We start from the raw sequence: 12,528 nt of genomic DNA, 5'->3' as shown, positions 1-12,528 counted from the left end.
TGAAATTCGTAAATAAATACACGTTCGTGAATTATAGCTACTTTTAAAATATACTTATATTTAATGTTATATTATTATTACTTAATACTTGGTAAGAATTTAAATATGCACACGTAAATAATGATTTAATTGTGGATATGTGTAAGTTCCAACGAGGAGAGAGTTCTTTTATTTTTATATAAAGTCTCAAACATGATAATTCTCAATCCGCAATAAAAAAACATTATGTTAAGACCAAGATGAATTAAATTCCTCGTCTGTATAAAATCGTAACAAACGTAAATTTATTTCATTCGACATTTCGACAGTGCGGCGCTCAATTCGTGGGTCGGGATGTGTAGTCAGGTAAGTCACAAAACAGCAAAAATGAGATATGAATGCCACTATACTAAAAAAAAAATAATCTTTCGTTGTGTGTAGTTAGGTAAGCCGTACGTCTCACCATTGGTGAGATGCAGTTTCAGTCAAAACATATTTTTTATTTTACGGGGTGTGTACACAGTTAAGTCACATGAGTAGTCAGATAAGTCAACATTTTGTATGACTTACCTTACTACTCATAGTTGGCTTACCTTCAAACGTCATACCTACTCAGTGTTGATTTTGGTGAATTTAACGTATTTTTAAAGATATTTTGAGAAATATTTGAAAAAGAAATAACAACAGAACCTAAGTAAAATAGTCATAGGTATTATAATAAATTATGACTTATATAAATAAGTAAGTGTATTATTTGTAAATAATAAAAAATATACCAAATTTATCGAATTTGATTTATTTAAATCTAAAAACACGTACATAATATCCAAATAAACAATCTTGCTTCTAGGTTCAACCACATACTCCAATAACTTGTATGTTAACGATTCATTGATAGCATAAAAGATCTTGATTTTAATATTCAAGAATTATTACAGTCTAATTTACCAACATTGAAGAACCACGCCCTTCATGCTCAAATAGTGCTTCCACGATTACACATCATAATGATGTTTTAACCTGTTACCCTCGTTCTCGATTGAGAAGTAATAATCACCAAAAATGTAACTTAAGGGATGATACAAAGCCTTCAGAAATGATAAAAAAGTTACACAATAAGTACCTATAATGGATGTTATGAATACGAAAAAAAGTCGTATCAGACAAAGCGAACCATGAAAACAACATTTTCGCCAACAGTTTAATATTACTTGACTGTTGAACTGTTACGGAAACCAATTTGTAAAGGTTGTACACTAAAAACATTAAGTGAAAGTCACAATTTTTTTGTTTTGGAAAAAAAAGTGCGACTACTTCTGGTATACTTATTCAAGAATATGCAAGAGGAAAAATATCTCTAAAAGATAGCGAAGAAGATAGGCAAATATCTAAGACACATATTATACTCTCAATTCCATCATTATGAGAGTCATTACTCTAGAAGGAACTGTCAGAAAATACTTACCGCCACATATGACAATAACTGTGATGTATTCTCAATATTTGAAGAGTATTAGCTCTAATCCCATCAATATTCGTTTATACGCAGAAATATTCCCTGGCATGAACTTAACATTCAAACGGCCAAATAAGGATACCTACTTGCCAAACATACGATAAACTTAACTTAATTAAGAATTCCACCAACGATGAAGAAAGAAATAAAAATCATGAGGAATTGAAAGAGCATCATAACGAAGCTGACTTTGCATATTCAGCTAAAAAATTGTGATAAAAAGTACTTGCAAGATTCTTCTTGCCAAATTGTAACATTTGACATGCAGCAAAGTTCCCTGGCCTTTTACAAACGGCATTTGACAGTGCATGATTGTGATAATAACCAGGGATATTGCTATGTATGCCATGAAACTCTTGCTAATAGAAAAGCTAACGATATCGCTTCATGCCTGTTCAAATACTTAACCAAGGGGTACATGATAATATTAAGCATATGATCATGTATTCTGATAGATGTGCGGGTCAAAACAAAAATAGCCACGTAGCTGTAATGTGCATGATAGCAGTAAAACATTCTGAGACTTTAAACAAAATTGATCACACTTTTTAGTCCCTGGCCACACACATATGGAGTGCGATAGTGACCATCGCATAATTTAGAAGAAAAAAAAACATTTGGTGGAACGATCGAACATCCTCATGATTGGGCCAAATCAATGTGTGAGGCTGCAAAGAAAAATCCTTTTAAAGTCACTGAAATGACTCGTGCAATTACAAATTTTTAACTACTCGGATCGATTAAAAGGACCATTGCCACTCAGAAAAATAGACACAGATGGGAATAAGTTTGTTTGGAGAGATGTTTAGTGGCTTCAATTCAACAAACACGAACCGGGAATAGAGAAATTTGAAAGAACTCTCGACGAAACGACTGCATTTTAACAAATTTCATATATAAGACGAGACAAGACGAAAGATTTGATAGACTTACTTCCATACATTTCACCGTATTAAAGAGAATTTTATGAGTCACTTGAGACATCTGAGATAGTCAGCGATATTTAACCTGATACTATTGAAGAAATTCATACTGAAGTTTAATGATAACGATTAAACTTTATAATATTCAGGTTTGTGTGCCTTTTCATTACTTAAATAACATTAAAGTAAAAAAAAGTTGTAAAAATGCTAATTTTAAATTTATATAATATTTTTTCAATAAACCAATAAGATTTATGTATAAAACGTGTGTTTTATTGCTAATATTAGTCGGATTTACATGAAAAAATAACAATATTACTTTATGCGTAGTAAGGTAAGTCAATCATTTTTTGTGCAAATCCAGTTATGTCAATTCCCTTTTTTTTAAACCAATTAAGTTTTAATGAAACGAAATAGTTAGAATACTTCTAGGACATATAATTGAAAGCTAATTACATGTACTTTGATTTGTTACCCATAAAAAAACATAACTATAATTAGGGGAATGTGGGGAATTTTTTGAACTTTGTTTTTGCTATATCTCAAAATGACAATTTGTGACTTACCTGACTTCACATCCCGACCCACGAATTGTCCTGGCGTTCAGTTGTACCATTCCTTGCTGAGATTTTTATTGGGTCTATAATATAAAGCTCAAAGTTGATCGGTGTATAAATATATCCAGAATGCTGCGTTCTCACATGACGATTTTTTGTCGTTCAGCAATGTGTTGATCGTCAATTAAATTGGAAACCACATTTCAGCATAGTTGATCAATTTGCAAATTGAATTTAACAAAATTGACGTCCTTTCTACTTGTATTAGTTTAACATTCGAGTCAACTCGTTGCCTAGGCGAGTAACCAAATTGATTACAACTCGCAGTGGTAGGTACGTCAAACTTGTCTCGACTTACACACATTTTTTTATATTTTTTTAGTGTATAAACAATAATTTTATGCTTTTAAACTTTCTCAACAATATTTTCTATCTTTTGTCACTCAAAATATTATAAATTACGCTAACACACAAACTAAAAAAATCATTTGACGCCACCTTGATTACGACTATCGGTTCAACTTTAATCGATAAGTACATAGGAACATTCTTTTCAATTTCTTAGTCAACATTCAATATTCGTTAGCTGACAGTTGAATGATAGTGAGAACGCGGCAAAAAGCTCTAAATCAGCTGGCTCGAAGCTCAAAATTCTAAACCACTAAAATTTGTACAAAAGCTTCATTGGCCAATATTTAGATCAACGCATGTAGTGTGTAGGTATGAGATGATTCGTTCACGAGATATAGGCATTTTTATGTTTCCGTACAATACTGTTTACAAAAGAGAAAACCAAATCGAAAAGAAAATATAAATTTATTTACATACCAACATACCTCATTTTATTTTCTTTTAATAATCGGTAAACTTGCGACAAATAAAAAAAATCGTACATAGGTATGTCAATAAATTTAGACGTTCCATAATGCCGCGTTTTCACGTGGTAATTTTTGTCGTTCAAGTCAAGTTAATCTATTGATCTGTCTATAATTCATGCGAATTATTTCTTTTATTTACGTCTAAACTGAGCTACTTTAAATCCCACCAATCAATAGACAATCTGCTTTGTGATCAATTATGGTAAATGACATTACTAATTTAATTGTAACACATTACGCCTGGGTGCAAGCCACGTATTTATTATTGACGTTCTTGTACTTACGAATAATGAAATTATTATTTTTTCAATATCTTAGAGGCCAAAGGACGCACCCGGAAAGTGAAAGACGTGAGTTCGAGGGCAACTCGGTCCAACTTTTCTTCAATATTTTTCAAAATTATGTTATTTTTATAATAAAGCCTAAAACATTTTTAAAACCTTGTGTGTATTCAATGTTGAATATTTAAAATATAGTTTAATGAATTTCATATCACCTACTGTCTGTTACATCAATATTTAGCGGTCATATAGGTATATTTAAAAATTGACATAGAATGGCTCCTCTTTTGTACCACTCAACCAAAAGAAACTTCGTGTTATTTTCTATCTTCTCTTGGTACAAAATATCAAATCCTGGAAATGCCTAAAATCATGGGAAACTGGTAATTTGTCATTTAAGACACACTGAAGGTCTCCGATTATACTCATAACACCACGTTCATGTCACGCAATATGCTTGCAGCTGTGGTTTGATTTAAATGGGGGCTTGAAACAGACCAAACAAGTCATACGAATATTAAATAATTCCTATATCTTAAATATTATTTTGTGTCATAACTGCCATCCTCCATGTTAATTATTTTTAGTTACAGGTTGTGATTTATGGTTTTATTTTGTTTTATCGTGGAGGGCCTCAAAATCAGTTCGTCGGATTTCCACGTCCGTAAATCTGTCAATTTACGTTCAACATGGTGGCAAGCCATCAATTTGCATTACTTACACATCAACGCAAGCTGAAAGGAAATGTTAGAAAATCTGATTAACGGCCAATCAACAGTGAACCGTCAAGAACAATTTTCTGACAAAATTTAATTAATTATTTTCACACATGTGCTCAATTTACGCCCATATTTTAATTTGGTTATTGGACTGCGTCTAAATCAAACTCATGAGATGATCTCGAATCATCAAACAAATAAAAAAACAACAAAATTTTGTGCTGCAAAGTTTTGTAGAGCCTCTTGCGGCCTTGTATTTAAGTAAAATTTTTCAGTACAAGATTGACAACCCCTGCTCAAGTGTTTGTTTGATGCGTACCAGCATACAACGAGGGTGACCTGAGCATACAACCATACATTATATACATATACGAAAACTCATACATCCACAAATATCAAACGCATTCAAAATACCTTTTCAAGCCGTGAATTTTCATTGTCCATCTCGATTGGCTGTTTGTACTATGAAAGGGATGAAAAGATTGTTCGTTGTACCACATGGTATTTTGATGAGGTAGTTTTATGTGGTGTTTGACAGTTTATAAGCGGCCGTGTACAGTTTCATCACCGAATATAAATACGTCAAAACACGAACAAGCACGACTGACTCATTATGCACACAAAGTGGGTGCAACCCCTAACGCCGACCCTGTACTCCAACTGGTGGCGCGTGGAAACAGTAATGAATTTGGAGACACTTTTTCACATAGAAAAGGTGTAATGAATCAGAAAGAGTATACTTTGTATAATGTACATACATCTCCGTACTGGAACCAGTAGAAAAACGCAGTTTTGACTAACTATGCAAAACTGTCATACCTAAATTAAAAAAATTCAGTATTAGGTACTTTAACTTTTTTATATGTGTCTACAATTTTACACAAATGTTAGACTCTAGTTAGATAGGTACTATTGTGGTTTTTAGGCTCTTAGTTTTTATTACAACGTTTTTCTTAGCTCGTATTCTTATTTGTCCGGTGGTTCTTTGTCCGGTACATATCTTGTAATCGAACTAACTTCCCGACTAGCTAGACATTTTAAACTTTTAGAATATATCAGAAGACGAAGCCAATGCATTTTTTAAATATTTTTAGCCAGCTTTAAGTAGAATTAAATTCATTTTCAGTTAATTCTGTTTTGTATGAAAAGTTATTTCGACACCATTATCGGTTGCTATTGGGTTTGGGGTCCTAGCAACTAAATTATTAATAATATACATTACGTGCATTACTATGTAAATCAATGTGACATGTCAAGTACAATTTTTCTTGATCGTTTAAGCTAGTCAAGTCAAGTTTATATGGTTCAACAGAATTTAAAAACATTGTATATAAAAAGTTCTTTTTATCTTGTAATTATTTTTAGTATCACTTTATTTTATAAAAATAATTTTATTTGCCAACAACATGTCTGTCATATTTGTGGCAAAATATAAATGTGTTATAAAGAACGGTTTTTAAAAAAATATGCAACAGCGCGACATCTGTCTTTAACAAATTTGTCTAATTATTTGCCGTAAATAGTGATTGTTTTTTTGTATGAACTTTATGTCACCTGATCTCAGGATCTCTGAAGCAGTGTATACAAAAAGATAGGCGCTAATGGGTAAGCATACAATGTTTGCATATAATATGTTATTAAAATAATTAACAATTAGATAATTTAATTTCTATGGCATTCAATCACATAAAAATAATTAATATAAATTGTTTTTAAAAATAAAAATTATTTTGATTATGTAATATAATAATTTTTGATGGTATATAGATGGTATTTTATTGATATAAATGTTTAGAAAAATACATCATTTAAACTCATCCCTCAATTGTATGTGATCAGTGAGTTATTTAAATTTCATCGAATTAGTGTGTACCTATTCTCATCAGTAGTAGGGGAGCAAGGGGGAATTGGAGCCTACTAAGGAAATTGTTGAAAAAAAGTAACAAAATGTTCTAATCGTTTATTATTAAGACTTGAAATGAGTCCTTTGGTTACATAGTAATAATATTACTGCAATTTCCACTCAAAAATTCTATATCTAAGGTACAAAAAAAAACTTTTTCCCAAAAAACACATTTGGCTCCAATTAACCCACATGTAGGGTAATGAGAGCCATAAATTTACCAAATATATAATGAGAGCTTCATATTTTAATATGCTTACAAACACTTATACACATTATAACAGATATAGGTACAATAAAATGTTAAATATTTACTAATGTAATTCAACAAAAATATGCTCTAGTACTAAAAATATCAAAAGAATCAACACGTCATGTTATGAAACTAAGCAAAAAACACAAATATAATCTTTCTGGTTTCGGAGGGCATTTCCCAACGAAATCACCGTCCAACCAGCCTTGAAAGTCGTCAGCTTTCTATTTCTGGGCATCTGGAACAATTAAAATCTTTTCTACTAGTAAAAGAGGTGTGAAATTTATATAGGGGTAATGGGAGCCACCTAAGCTCCAATTACCCGAATGTCAACCACTTTGAAGTTTGATAAATAATGTAACCAAACCATTTTAAACCTTGATTCTGTAACTACTAAACAAAAATACATGTATCTGGCTATACAATGGACACAAAATATGATGAAATAAGTAAAATTTTTACGTTGATGTTTATGTATTGTAAATTGATATAAGCACCTAGCCCAAAACACACTTCCACTCGCCACGCGCGTGCACGTGCCACTAAGCAGCTGACAGCGATCGACGGGCTTAGCCAACGATTGACGAAGATGTTTTGGTTATTTCCGAGTCATTTTAGTGTTAGATGGTACCTGTTTTGCAGTCGCTCCCATTACCCGCAAGCTCCCATTACCCCACGCTCCCCTAATATCGTATTGTCTTCTTATTTCCCGTAAATATACCTGACAAGTGTGCTCTTTTTCTCGTTCCAAAAGTCACCCTTCGCCACTGATATAAGGTATCTATATATTACTATGAATATAAAGTTTTTTTCTACTTATGGTATATCTATCAAAAAATATACTCTCGTTTTTTAATAGCCATTTAATAACCATAACAAAAAAATGCCTGTAAATATCGAAGAAATATAAACGGTGATAGCATGTTTTTATACTTCACATGTTCGTTTTGTCTTGATGTCTTTGGCTTTGGTTTCCTCCTCTTCCTCACCTCCCTTGTGCGCGCTTGTTGTCGTAAGTTGCCATTCAATTCTGCACTGGACAATCCTGACATTGCTGAAGATTAGAAGAAATCAATATGGACCATGCCAATGATTAACATTCGCAATGTGCTTTCTCTATTATGCAATGAGCAATTCGACACAAGACGGTATAATCTACTTTCCAAAAATGAATTTAAATACATAGTTAAATTTCCTTCGCCACGTGTTTCCTATGCCATTGATGAAGTGGGGGCTGCTAGAATAGGGATGGGGGCGCATGAACGCCACTGAGCAAACAAACGCATCTCCCCGAACCATTTTACACGCGTATTCATGAAACAGTGATGCCCTGGGAGACCTCGCTACAGCGAAGGAATCCTTTGACACGAATCTCCGAAATATACCGACTATGTTTGTATACCTATAGGCCCTGGTACATCCTTACTTATATCAGAATAAGGGTGGAATATAACTAAATGTTCTATAGGTAGGATGTGTCTTTCTTGGAGATATTTCGTACCATTGTAAGTGAGTAGCTAGCAGTGGCGAAGGGTGGAGGTAGGCTGTTAAGATCCGACATAAATAGTGCACACTGAACTTTGTCAGTCATACGTATTTGTTTTCATTGAAATAAGACTACCATTTACAGATGGTGTTACTGTTGGTTAGTTTTTGAAATTCAATTAAACCTTGCGAAAACCAAGCCAAATAGTCAAAAAAACTCGTCTAATCGTCTATCTTTAAAATATCTAAAATTATGCAAATAAATCATGCATAACTTTGGATATTTTATAGATATAAACATACTCGTCTATCTATAAAATATCTTAAATTATGCAATTAAATCATACCTAACTTTGAAAATTTTGTAGATAGAATAATATTTTTTATCTATTATAGCTTGATTTAGGCAGGGTATAATGAATTTAAAAAAATGAACCAACGATATGTGTAATAATATATATTCTTAATCCAACGAAAACAAATCAGTATGAATGAAAAAGTGTGCATAATTTTGTAATTACCGTCCAAAATATACCAATACTATTATGGTTTGATTAGGCCGGATTTAATTGATTTATAAAAAAATAATCAATACCATATGTAAATAATTGTAGTCTTATTTCAATAAAAACAGATACATAACAAAATTTAATGTGCACTATTTATGTTGAATCTTAACAGCCTACCTCCACCCTTCGCTACTGATATACACGTGACACGCCATGCCGGGACAGTGACGTCACGCAGCTAGCCAAATGAATGACAATGTGCGACATATTGGTATTATACCTGCGACACAATGTCCGGTGAATTTTTTTGCTTGCTACACCTGTTTTTTTCTCAAACTAAAATGTCGCATTCGAGCTGTGTGCGGAGGTGCATTAAATTAGATATGTTTTATGAATACCAACAAAATCACATCGACATATTCGACGTTGCATGCATGATTCATTTTTATTATTACAAATAAACGTGATCATTAAAATGTGTCAAACATGGCCCCCACATCCTGAAGCCGGCCCCCAGGCTAGGATCTTTGGTGGCCCCCCATGAAGGCAGTGTGACGCTCTATAGTAGCGTTTTCCAAATGGTGTACGCGGTAAAATTAATGTGTATATTATTTAGTGTTTTTTGTATATTTTAATACATACATTTGAATTATGGAGTTGTCGAGTATCGATAAACAATTAAAAATTATATCGTACAACCACATAATTTTAAATAATAATATTACAAATTGAAGAAAAATAGCGAAAAGAGACTTTTTTTTTACTAGCAAAGCAAATTTGTGATGTTTATCTCACTTATCTGGTGGACTTGCCTCGCCGGCCCCTTCTAGAGCCCGGGTCCCCAGGCATTGCAGTGGTTCTATTCCATACTTATCGACCGCTAAAGTGATAAATATTATCAAACTTAGGGTAGGTTTGTATCAAAGTATTAGCACTTATTGTAACAATTACAATAAGTTGGTTGTATTATTGCAATAAGTGGTATATTTTAACAGTGCCTCTCTTGCTGCTGTTAAAATAAAACACGTATTGTAACATTTACAATAAGCTGTTATAATTGTTACAATAAGTGCTAATACTTTGATACAAACTTACGCTAAGTTTGATAATATTTATCACCTTAGCGGTCGATAAGTATAGAATAGACCCACTGGTTATGCTAAAAACATTACAATCCGTGTAAAAAGAATAATCATGAGACAAATAAAATATAACAATTTGTTAACAAAAGTCTAATAATGCACTATTTAATATTTACAATGCAATAAAAAATCGATCCTCTCATAATGCCTCATCATTGGCAATATATTTCCAATCCAAAAACGCTCGCGATAAAAATAAAGAGCAAAATCAAACACGGCCGGCAATGTTTTATTTCTTTTTTTTTTATATGGCGGAATAAATGCGAGGCATTATTCATGGCATTAGTGTTGCCAGCGATAATAATTATTTTCGTTTCATAGCCGAAAAAATCTGTCGCCAAACAATAAATTGTGTTTGTGCTACCATAAAGCAAATAAATACCGTCGCGCATTTAGCGATGCCATGGCGGGCTAGCTTCGATAGTATAATATAGATAAGCACCAAATATTTGTATATTAAAGCTACCTACTGCCTCTGAATACTTTATGCGATGAAAATGTGTTAGGGATGGGCGACGGTGGCTGGAAAATCAGGCCATTTTCCCGATAATTTTGTCGTTGAAAAAAACCTCTCCAAAAAATTACCCAAATTGCTTATGTCTGGAAAACTAGTGTATTTTTTTAAATATTTGGTCCATTCATCTTAAAAAAGCTTTTCCTCGCCATCTTCGACTTTCACGTAGGTCTACGGGTGAGTGTGAAGCATGAACAGTTGGTTATGCCTGGGAATGTCTCGGAAGCAGCTACCAATGACTGTAGTAGCCGCGCATTCAAGTGTGCTTTGATTGAGTTTACGTAACGTTAAGTACGAATGATAAAAAGGATCACAGAGGACAGAAAAATATAATATACTGAACCATCATTATTTCGATTATTTAGAATATTTAGATGAACAACAATTATTTTTTTCTTCTTCGGCCATATCCGCCCATTAGGCCAGCGTAGGCGCGTTCGGCGGAGCGTTGAGCGGCGCGCGCAACTCAAACGTATACCGTATAACCAAAAAAAGACATTGTCTACGAACATTTTCACACACGGTTATAAATACGTTTGAGTAGCCGCTCAACGGTTTTTGTAAATCAAAGTAGATACCTATCACTTCATTTACTTTTATTACTAACCGACGTCGTGGATTTCTCCAATATTTTTTATGGTGTAACTTACTTGAACTTGCTAATAATTTATAATTAACTATTTCTTTTATTCAACGAATAATTCACAAGATTTAAGAATGTACCATTCTGATTATTGAACACACATAACAGTATATACTAGTAATAGGTATCTACTTTGATTTAATAAAACAAAAACCGATTGCCAAAGTAGCTTGATTTAGAAGAACGATGATGAGTAGGTATTAAAAAGGTCAATAGTTAAAATTTGTCGCAATTAGTACGTCGCCTTGTAGCATAGAGGTAAATGCAACGGACGGGGCGTAAACCCAGGAGATGCAGGGTTCGATTCCCTGCCGGGGTGGCTTACTTTTTTCAAAAAGATTTTTTCTATTGGTTATTTTATATTTTCTCAAAAAGTGTTTTTCAAAATTATGTATGTTCAATAATCAGAATGATACATTCTTAAATCTTGTGAATTATTCGTTGAATAAAATAAATAGTTAATTATGCTATCTAGTTAAATTTGCAGCTTACTCTGATTGTACTGCTATAAAACAGCCAGTGGGTCTATTCTATACTTATCGAACACTAAATTGATAAATAGTATCAAACTTAGGGTAGGTTTGTATCAAAATATTAGCACTTATTGTAACCTTATTGTAACCCTAAGTTTGATAATATTTATCACTTTATCACTTTAGTGGTCGATAAGCATAGAATAGACCCACAGAAGTTGGTTTCTAACATTATCCCTAAAAAAATTAGGAGGTAACAATACATAGGTACATGCCTAAATAATATTTTTTTAAATCACAGATTTACTATTTAAAATCTAAATACTAAATATAGTAATAAAGTAATTGAAAAAAAATTCCCAGCACTATTGCCGAGCACCTACTTATTGACATTTTTTCTCTCTGTAACAGAAAATGGAGCTAGAGTATATTTGCGTACGGCAAATCAATATTTTATACAAAACAGTGTAGGTAGGTAGGCACCGGCGTTACATGGTCCCAGTACACACTTAACGTACCTACCTATCTATCTACAATGCGTAGGTATTCAATACTAATACCTTTATAGGCTCCGCTAGTATCGGGTGCTCCAAATGGAACCTCACTAATAAATAATTAGATTTGAAAGACTTCACTCATCATCAGTGCCGCACTTGGATACATTTTTGAATTTCACTTTATTGTTACGATTTTTTTGTAATGCCCTATACAAATATGCAAGCATCAGGCAAGCCGAGCAAGAAACATGACAAA

This window comes from Rhyacophila brunnea, unplaced genomic scaffold (genome assembly GCF_057557595.1).
Source record: "Rhyacophila brunnea isolate RB1 unplaced genomic scaffold, BYU_Rbru_1.0 scaffold_20, whole genome shotgun sequence".
Taxonomy (NCBI): domain Eukaryota; kingdom Metazoa; phylum Arthropoda; class Insecta; order Trichoptera; family Rhyacophilidae; genus Rhyacophila; species Rhyacophila brunnea.
The sequence above is the reverse complement of the archived record's forward strand: the minus strand, read 5'-3'. Positions refer to the sequence as shown.